This window comes from Camponotus vicinus, unplaced genomic scaffold, assembly GCF_025532165.1.
Source record: "Camponotus vicinus isolate PSW18456_S1 unplaced genomic scaffold, iyCamVici1.0 SCAF_14, whole genome shotgun sequence".
Lineage (NCBI taxonomy): Eukaryota > Metazoa > Arthropoda > Insecta > Hymenoptera > Formicidae > Camponotus > Camponotus vicinus.
In genome coordinates, this window is record NW_028141950.1 from 9,285,906 (window position 1) to 9,297,254 (window position 11,349).

An 11,349-nucleotide genomic window follows, 5' to 3' on the forward strand; every position below is an offset into this window, starting at 1 on the left:
AATCATTTAATTTTAATTCTAAAGTTAGATATGGTAAGGTTATTTAGAGAAAAAATATACGTGTATTTCTTTGTAAAAATAAATATATTTTTACAAATTTCAAACAAGCATTTTATTGTAATGTACCATTAATTTGAAACCTATACATTTTAAATATATTAAATTAATGCATTTAAATATGATTAATTGACACGTTTTAATGTATTAAATTAAAATATATCAAGTGCATATAAGTTATGCAGCAGGAAACGTATAAAAAGAGCTTCAGCTAATTTACGCATTTATACGTGTAAATATAACATTAAGATTTGCAGTGAGTCGAGTCGTATCCCAGCTGTCAAGTTGCGCGGACGTGTCTTGATTTCCCGAGCGAATATTATTGTTTATCCCGTTGCATTCTGGTGTTATTAAAGTTCCTGTGTTCTCTTTAAAATACGAGTTCTTATTTATGAGTGCGCGAACGTGTGCGCGAGTGAGTACGCGGGTGCCGATCTTTGTGTCGCGCGCGATCGAAAGATATCGTTCCGCGGACGCAACAATATTATAAGTTTATTCAATGCAAATAATGATAATAATAGCTCGTACAATTAATTATATTACTTATTTTAGTTGTGTATGTGCTACTGTAAATTTGTACTTATTTATAATAATGCAAAAACGGTATGGCGTTACGTATCGCTTGATTCAAACTGCATTATGTGAATGTACAGAAAATGCATAAACCACTTTTTTTAAATCCATTCTTACTTTTTTTATAATCAGAATATCTTTTTATATAGTAAACGTGCCCCTAGGATAAAGAGAAGATACTCAAAAATAAATTAATATAAAAAGTTTAATAAAATTTAAATTAAACAATTATATATACATATAATTATTTTTATTTATAGAACTATTTTTGTTTTATACATACATATATAACCTTTTTGTCAAACAATTTTTAAAGATTTTAATTCTTTTTGGAATAACGCCAAGTATTTTCGTAGAGAAAAATAAATTACAACGGAATACTAGCTGTATGCTTATTAGCTATAAGACGTCATGGTCAGAATCCGGATCTTGGTGTCGTTTTCCCCACTCCAAGTGCATGCTAGCGGCCGAACGCCGCGAAAAGCAGTACCGTCTATGCCGGTCTAATGATGGTAGCAAAGAGGGCACCGTCGCGTAGGAGAAAAATATATATATTAACATAGAATATGTTTATTTAATATTATACATAATATATAAAATAATATAATAAAATAATATTTATGTATATATTATATAAAATATAAAATAATATAATAAATTATTATATTTTCTTTTTCTACGCGACGGTGCCCTCTTTGCTACCATCACTAGACCGGCTTAGACGGTACTGCTTTTCGCGACGTTCGGCCGCTAGCATGCACATTGAATGAGGAAAACGGCACCAAGATCCGGTTTCTGAGTCATGGCAACACATGATTAGATTGATCATTCGAAGTCAGTTATTATTATGATCGAGCCAAAACACGCTACCGCGTTACTTATCGTTTAATTCAAACTGCATTATATGAATATCACAAAAAATTATGTACAAAGAGTGGATTTATATACCAATTTTTACTCACCAATAATGGATTTTGAAAAGCATACGTAGTAACACAATTGAATGTAGCAACACAATCGTACGAACGAATTGTCATAATTACATATTTCATAAAAGATATAGCAAATATTGAAGTGAATTCAATTACACGCTGCGTGTGCTTGAATATGGCTGAAAATGTTACAAGATCTATAATTCTATAACTTCTTTGATCGTTTGTAATTTGATTGTGGTTATCTTTTTATTGACTGCTTTTCTACTATAATATTAATGAAAAAGGAAAGATAATAATAATTATATTCCTGTATTTGCGATACAATCCAATGAATATATACCATTTTGCATTGTCATTTGTTCTCCTAAAAAAAGAAATAGAAATTATTTACTTACTAAGAATTCTCTAATTTAATCTTAAGATATATACTGTGATCGTGACTATAAGGAGAAATCTGAAAGCATAATATTAGAAGATAATAACTTGCGATTTTTTAAAACTGAGTTTTAAAGAATTTATCGAAAATATATGTATATATGTGAATTAATATCAATTCGATTAACACATCAGAGTTAGTAGAGTGAGAAAAACAATTAATTGAGGATTCAACGGAAAACGATTGAGTGCAAACGTTTACGAAAAATGCAAATTATGTTTGGAACAATTTTATGTGTATTATTGAAAGGTTTAGTACTGACACACACAAAGGCAACTATCACTTTTATACCGAAGGATTATACCCTTATAGCCTCCAGGAAGAAAATGTTTCCATGTGTCCGGATTTAAATTTCACGCAGGTAAGAGATATTTTTGATATACAAGATGTCTTAAAAAAAATAAATAAAAAATAGATTTTACGATATGAATAAAACTACATCACATTCAATTTATATCATGTAGAAATGGTTTATATCACCGGTATTATTAAACAAACAAAAAACGAATGGCAATTTTTCGTTTAATTTTATAATTTATATAATTTATCATTAAAATCACCAGAAACAACTGCTTCAACGATACTCACTTAGTTCTTTTCGTATGTTATACTTTATGAAGGATATTTCATTGTCCGAGAATAGTGATCATCATATACTAAATTTCAAATCTGATCGAAGTCATTCTGATAGTACTGTGAGAAATGAGCGAGAAGTCGATGAAGTTACACTTGCAAATATTTCTATCATCCCAGAATCTATCGGTAAGTTGCAAAAAAATGCATAAAACATTAATAACAAAATCTATGACAAAAAAGTATAAATATAATTTAAATTCACGAGAGAGTGGAAATCAATTCTAAAAATATCTTCCAGTAGTGAGAAGAATATAAATTCTAATTCCGTCCAAAAAAGAAATAGAAAATCATAATATAAACATAACATTGTACATAAAAATTGTCATGATTTAAGGTAAAGTCAATTTTATTAATTTGCTACTCTGTTTTAAAGCAGTCGCAAATATTATATTTCTGATTTCTTAAGCTATAGGAATTTTTCGAAAAGTACTTGTCACTTTATTAAAAGTTATTTATTCGTTTTTGCCATGAATTAACGATTACTTTTCTAAATCTTAAATGACGCAAAAAATTCTTATATTATTTTTTTAAAGGTCAATACTGTGCTAATTTCCATTTATTTTGTAGTTTACATTTATTTTTTCTCTTTCCTTTATTTTCATATTAAATTGTTCTTTTCTGATTTACTGAGATAATCCACTTAATCTTATATATAATTGTGTTAATATGTACTATCTTAAAATCTCTAGAAAGCAATTTGAGCAAGCCAACATCTCTCAGAGCATTTGTACAATTCGACAATCAATTCACAGAAAAAGTAGACGACATTTTTGTGATATTGAAGTAAGGAATGTAAATTCTCAGTTTGTATTCCTTCATTTTTCTCTCTTTTTCTTAAATTCAACAACATAAATATATCAATATGTTAATTCTGTTATAATTTTATTAAATATGAAATGGCTAAAATTTTATCTTTTTACAGATGGAACCAACCTGAATTTACCGATGAAATAATACAAGGGTACACAGTGCAATGTTTTTTCATCGAGGACTTAAAAGAGATTCAAACCTGCGACGATAAAAATATCACAACTACAAAATTGGAACACACGGTGCACAATCTAACATCTAACACTACATATTATTTTCGAGTACGTGCGCATACTAAAATTGTTGCTGGTGCTTACACGGATTTAATCAAAGTATCGACTACACATGAAAATCCAATACCTAAATTATTACTCACAACGGATCTAGGTATGGAAATATTGGATGTGGATTGAAACACCATTACTAATTTGGTAACGTCAGAGTACGTATACTGATAACAAATATAGTTATAATTATCATAAATTATTTTTAACACTAACTATAAAGTTAAAGTTATTATTATTATGCACAAGTTTATTATTATCAACATTATAGCACTAATAACTATAAAATTAGAAATATCAACTATAATTTTTTACTATACAATTATAGTTCCTTTTTTTCAGATAAGTAATAGAATATAGCTCCTTTCTTTCAGAAGATTTTTTTCTGCCGCGTATTCGATACAAGACAATAGAATTTATTGGACTGAATTTTCAGACCTAATGACATTGAAGATTAATGAAAATAAAACCACAAAAATGGCTAGCTTTTATAATAATTATCCATTTCATCTCTGCATTGACTGGGTAGCAAGAAATCTATATTTCACCTACTATCAAGAGTCAGGTTACTATTGTATTGTAAAGTTCGACTTAACAATGTGGGAAAATGGCATAATTAAATTTGATGAGATAAGCAAAACAAAAATTGATTATAAACAATTAAATGTATCACCGTCTATGGGGTACGTTTACTACCGTTCACCTGAAAAAATAATTTTCCATTAAAGATTTATGCAAATTTGTAATTTTTCTATAATTTTACGTGGTTTTATAATTATGATCATAAATAAAAAGAAGAATAAGTTATATAATTACAAGAATTTCGAATTTTTACTACATACAAGTTTCTGTTTTTGTTAAAATAATGTTTTATAATGAATAAAATAATTATATATTTTTTAGAATTTTATATCTCGATTCATACTATTGGATGAATGAAAAAAATTATATAATGCAATGTGATCTCGATGGAAAAAATGAGCAAATTGTTCAGATAAATTCATCCTCTTGCCTATTTCATAATAGGGTTTTTTTTAATGACAGAATAATTGATAACATGAATAATGAGGGGCCGTTAATTTACTGGTTAAGTCATTATCATATATTTGTGACAGACATTTCTATGTGCAATATGATTTTACACAAGGAAAACAAAAGTGATAACGTTCAATTCCAATCTATGACGATTGACAAAACAAACATTTACATTTCAGCATCTAAAGCGCGTTCACATACTAAATATATCTACGTTTTGAAAAAGAAATTTGCAAGTCTCAAGAGCGTCTCAAATGCATACAAATATGTTGAAAAGATAACAAGCTTAGATGAAAAGTTTTATGATATTTACGCTTTTGATAAATCTTTACAACCATATCCTCCAATGAGATGCCTGACACCTGACGAAGAAGTTTACAATTTTGAGAAAGTGAATGCAACGGGAAACAGCATCAGTGTAAGTCTTCCGGAGCCGGTTGTAAAGAGTGGATGCAAAAAATATAATTTACCAACTACTATATATACTATCTCCGTAAGCTGGTTAGACAACAACCTCAACAAGTCTAAGAAATTCAATGTGCAGACGTGCGAATGATATTACGAGATTCAGAACTTAACATCATTTACAGAGTACAAGTTGAAGTTTACTTTAAGCAATTTTTACTTTGATCAATTTTCAATAAAACCATTCGATTCGAATGTGATACCAATAAAAACTCATCCGTGCAAGCTTAATGCACCAGAAAACATAAGTGTTCTAGCTTTGACGCCTACTATAGCAGTAGTTCATTGGATGCCACCCAAGGAAATGAACTGCGTGGCTGTGACCTACGAAGTGCATTGGAAGTCAGTTACATTAGTGAACGGCACGCAACAAAAGGGCAAACAATTTATCAATGTGCCGAAACGTATAGCAGACGGCAGATTTTTCACAAAGATGAAATTGTCGCTACCAGTACAAGATTACTTGATATACGTGCGAGTGTATCCAATTAATTTCAGCGATTTCTACAACAAGAGTTTAAGCAATATCGTTCACATATACTCAGAACCAAACAATATTACTTTGAGGGGGGTCAACATAAATAGCATGAACATTTCTTGGATCTCAAACATTAATCGGACGATCTTTTTTACACTAGAGTACAAAAATATTGCAGCAGAAAAGTGGCAAACAATGAATGATATTAAAATCAATTATAACAATGAAGTAATATACCGTGTCGAAAATTTACAATCGAGAACTTTATACAAGTTTCGCTTAATATTGAGGTATCTCGAATATGAGGAAAATTTTATATAGCCGGCTGATGAAGGATTTATTTTTTCAACACGTGGTAGCAAACGTGGTAAGCAAATGAAAATACCCATACAGAATAATAAGGTTGCAGATATATTGAAGAATAATTTCATTGAAACATTGCAATATTGCAAATCGATTGTGAAACTCTGCTGAGTTATTGTTATAAGATTGTGATGAAGTTAAGCTATCCGCTTTTTGGAATGAAATATTGTAGCAATATTACAGTGTAATATATTGGAAAGAGTGCAATGTTATTTCAACCATATTTTTGTTTTTGATGGATGATTATCTTAGAAACATTTGATTAAATTAAAAAGCTTGATATAAATAGAAGTTTGCAATATCTATGAATCATATCTAAGATAATATATTGCGAAATTATATTTAAACATAATCATATAACATAAAATGTTATATTTTTATACAAAATTACTTTAAACTCTTACTAACGAATCACTTTTTTTATTTTAAATGTTTTTTATACTCTTATAATGGGGTATATATATATATATATATATATATATATATATATATATAAAGATTATAGTTATAGAATTAATTAAACATTACTAATTATATTTTTATTTAAACATTTTAAAGATCCGTTATAATTATATATATTTGCATGTGAAAAGTACATAAAAATGCATAGAAAAATAGAATGATAGATATAATAATAGTATCTATTCCTAATATAATAAAAAGATATATTATCTTTGAAGATTAATATCGTATTCGTACATGAAGTGAAAATATATCGTAAAATATATTGTAACATTAATATAAAATGTTATCTATATTTTAATAAAAAAAATAGCAATGCTTATCTTTATCTTAGAATTATATTTACTCGACTGATATTATTACTTACTATGCCATTATTTCATTTGACTTCTGCAAAAAAGTAAAATTCATCGGATATATACAAATATAAAAAATATATTATTACATTATTTTTATAAATAAATTAAAGAATGTTATAATTTTAAAATGTTTCTAAAATATAAACATCATATTGCTAATGTCTAATTCATTGTTAATTTATATTTCTACAATGTTTCCGTAATGTTGCATTGCAATTTGTAATATTGCAATATTGTTGCAAAGTAGTTGTAACATTCTGTGCTGCATAGATATTATATTATTATTCGCTAATTTTTAGATATGAATAGGCCTAAAATTAAAAAAAATTAAGTTTTGTAATAAAGTTATAAGTAAAAATAAATTTGTAAAAACATACATACACGAAGATATTAAAATTATATTTTTGCTTAATATAGATATTCAGAGCACTGCTGGAATAGCAAAAGAATATTACTTATTATTGATGTTAAGTTTTATCGTTATAGTTACTATAATCTGCGTCTGCTACTTTTATCGTTGTAAGTATATTTGATGTAGGTATCGACTTGAATTGTAGATTATACATATATATATATCTGATATAATATCTAAACATTTACTGAAAATAGTAACTTACTTATATAAAACTAAACGAATAAATTTACTAAAAAACAGCAGATTTTATACATATTATAACATAATTAATTCGAAATTTTATAACAGTGTATCGTCAACGCAGAGGTAATAATGAACAATTTTTGTCTTCAACAATGACCGATATGGAATTGGCGATTCTACATAAAGTACCTTACCGATACGCTCAATTCAATAGGATTTACAATCTTATGTTACATTGTAATCCAGATGAATGTGCGATAACTAAAATCGCACGTAAACAAATTACAATTACAAAACTTCTTGGTAGCGGCGCATTCGGAATGGTAAAAATTAATTTTTTCAAGTAATGTTTCAAATTAATTTCTGGATCAACAAAACAGATATGTATTTTCTAATAAAGATATAAATTACATAAATTTTTATAATAGATTATAAGTAATGTAAAATTTAGATGAGACAACAAACATGCACTTTATTATACATTTTTGTTGGATTATTTAATATAAAGTAAAATATAATATTACTTGACATTAAACTACACATTTTCTAATGAAGTACGCACATAAATTTGTGTGAAATATTTCGCAGGTGTATCAAGGAAAGGTGAAGAACTTAGAAAGATCGGGCACAGAGATATCCGTTGGAATAAAAACGCTTCGGAAAGATGCTTCTTCCCATGAGAAAAAGAATTTGTTAAAGGAAGCCAAGCTTATGAATCTTATTCGACACAAACATATATTAAGATTGTTGGCCGTTTGTTTAGATGGGGATTCTCCTTTACTAGTGTTAGAATTGATGGAAACTGGTGATCTGTTAGAATATTTGAGAGATTGTCGAAATTTGCAAGCGTCAGATTCGTCTGCTTTGCGTTTGCAGGATTTGCTCGCCATGTGCGAAGATGTTGCGCGAGGTTGTTGCTACTTGGAAGAGTTGCGTTTCGTACATAGAGATCTAGCGTGTCGCAATTGTTTAGTATCTTCGAGAAATCGCGAGAATCGTGTTATCAAAATTGGAGATTTTGGACTATCTAGAGATATCTACAAAAATGATTATTATCGCGTGGTAAATACAATTATGAAAAAAATTTAATAACTAAAAAATGAATTCTTTCGAAAATATTTACTTTCCATTTTTTTATCATAATAGTATCGTGCATTGTTTCTTTAAGTAATATAGAATATAAATAGTTTTTATTTATATGAACAAGAGATAAATGAACGTTTTCTCATTTTACACAAATTCTAAAAATGAACAACTTGAATCAGAAAATTAAATTTTTGTTTAAATCATGTTTTAGAAAGGAGAATGTTGGTTTCCTATTCGCTGGATGGCACCCGAATCTTTGATGATTGAAATATTTACTTCTCAAAGCGATGTTTGGTCATTTGGGATATTAATGTGGGAAATTACATCGTTGGGTGAGAAACCTTATATTGCCAAGACTGATAAAGAAGTGATAAATCATGTACGTGCTGGAGGCAGGTTGCCGATGACTCTTAATTGTCCGTCACCATTGTACCAGTTGATGCTACGTTGCTGGAGTGCAGCGGATGCTAGACCAAATTTCGAATTTTGTCTGAAAAATATTATAGCATTAAGAGAGAACATGGAAGATGCCTTATTGAGTCCAGTCGATACTATTTAGCCGATATAATTACATTAATGTTTATCTTGTTTTCCAAAAGATTCAATAAACCTTAATGTAGAAAAAATATTTCTAGAATATTTCTAAATTCATTCTGTTATTTTTAGGTTTAATCTTAATATTAGATTTATCAATGAAAATAAAAAAAATTTTTTAATCTTACCGTTCATAAAATTTTGATTATTAAAAAATATCACATCCGTTTTCATAATTGTAAACAACGTAATATAATGATATATCTAATTTGTGTTTTTGAGTAATGGAAGCGAAACCTAATAATTGCCATTATATACATATATATTGTGACCGTTAATTTATTAAGGGCTAATGACATTAAATGACCGGTGATAATGGCCCACGGCACACCTTCGGCGCGATCTTCTAATATAAAAGAAAAGTGTTTCTTCTCCAAAGTAAAATATATGGGCGCCAGGTGCGGGAATCCGCACCACTCTAATAAAATTTAACGTATCGGCAGTACACACGAAAAAAATGCAAAGCTCTCAGAAAAACCGCGACGGACGCTCGGCTAGCCCCGTCTCGAAATTGGTAGAGGGGCGGTCCGTTTTAATAATTCACAAGGAAGGATCGAGAATATAAGGTGGCTGCAAATAAAACATAATATTTTAGTAACAAGAATTAATATATTTAACATATGAATAAATTTCAACGGCGGACAGACTCGCGTAGATGTAGAACGATTTTATAATATTGATTATCAGATTATTAGCCGGCAGCGACGGGCCGGCATTCGAGCGCGATCACCGCAGTATCACGTGTCACGCGGCAGGAAGAAAGCGTAAAAGAAAAGTCCCGGAATTCCGCGCTAAACGAAACTTGTTAGAGTTTCGGCAGCTACGAATTCCCAAATAATTTTTAATAATGAACACCGCGGTTTTGGCTCCTTTAATGACATCCGTCTGTCGCAAATAAAATAATTAATTACAATAGTAGATCTACTCGCCACACGCACAGTTAACAGAATCGATTATAGATGAGAGTCGATTATTCAGATCTACTGCTTTAACGAAAGAATTGAGCGACTACTAACGTATCTAACATAGACGGTTGAATCTAGACATGAAAAATTATAAATAACAATAAAGTATCAAACGATTTGAGCCTCGGAAATATGCGAGCCGACGCCGCGACGTAGTTGCCGGTTATCGAGTATCGCAATCGCCTTTGTGCGTGAGCTCGGTTACAGTACTTTTAACAGACAAAGTTTTACAGCTAACAGTAATAATTGTACAAATAAACATTTACAGTGACTGTCGGCGCGCAACTGGAGGAGAGGGCACTTAATTTTACGAAAGCTCGAACAAAGTCTTTCGGCCGGCCGTCGTACTCTAAGACGCAAATATCGAGAACGCAGAAAAGGAATTTCACAATAAATTTAATGACGGCAGCTATACGGCACCGACATTGTTCGAGCTAATTCTACCTGAATTATTTAACAAAGACGGCCAGATGGGGTCGACGCTTGTCTCACCGGTGACTCCTTGCGATTCTCCGTGCTCTCGGCATCCACGTGTCGGATCGATAATTTTGGGCCGTCGTTCCCTTCGCCGGTCCGCCGAACAGTGGCGAGCGGAAGGCCCGTCGGAATCACGCTAGCAAATTAATGCGTAACTAGGCCACCTGTGGCGCTTCCGCAACCCTCAGGATCGTCGTGTGGCCCATTTAATCCTGCGGCCTTCAGGGCTGTACATGTGCTTGTCGCACCCCGTTTCCTCTTTTATTTTCCATAATTCCTCTCGTCGAGGCCCGTCAGGAGGGATACTTTCGGCAGCCACTCGCCGTTATTTAGAATGTTCTTCTTTAGCGCTGTTCCGGCCGAGATGACTCCGACTCGGGGTCTCAGTGTCAGTTTTCGTCCGCTGGTTGGCCTTCCCCTCAATTGTTCCCCGTATCTGCTGGACATGTTTACAGGGGCGGCAGCGGTAGTCTTAAGTGGACTTTATTATTGACGCAATTAAATAATAATACTTAGCTTGGCGTGTTCCTTTTAGTCGGCGCCTCCGCTCGCCCGTTTCCTTGTATCCTGTACTTCTTCCTCAATTTTGAGCCATCGGATGAGATCCCGTCAGCGTTTCCCATCGTGCCCGCTCTTAAGCCTAATCTTAACGCTAACAAATAAATTTGTACGCACGGGAGGCGAGTATAATCTCGCCTCCAATAGCCGCTCTCTCCCTAAATTAGGGGAGAACGAG

General features: G+C 31.1%; 1 pseudogene across 1 annotated transcript; it reads left to right on the forward strand.

The window, feature by feature from the left end:
• The first annotated feature begins 339 nt into the window (after positions 1-339).
• Positions 340-9,293, forward strand: LOC145965727 (proto-oncogene tyrosine-protein kinase ROS-like; annotated as a pseudogene). The gene is made up of 11 exons (XR_014436784.1): positions 340-660; positions 2,136-2,362; positions 2,622-2,763; positions 3,327-3,420; positions 3,560-3,889; positions 4,106-4,414; positions 4,635-6,076; positions 7,311-7,412; positions 7,597-7,814; positions 8,080-8,553; positions 8,789-9,293. The product of XR_014436784.1 is annotated as a proto-oncogene tyrosine-protein kinase ROS-like (transcript).
• Positions 9,294-11,349: the final 2,056 nt, after the last annotated feature.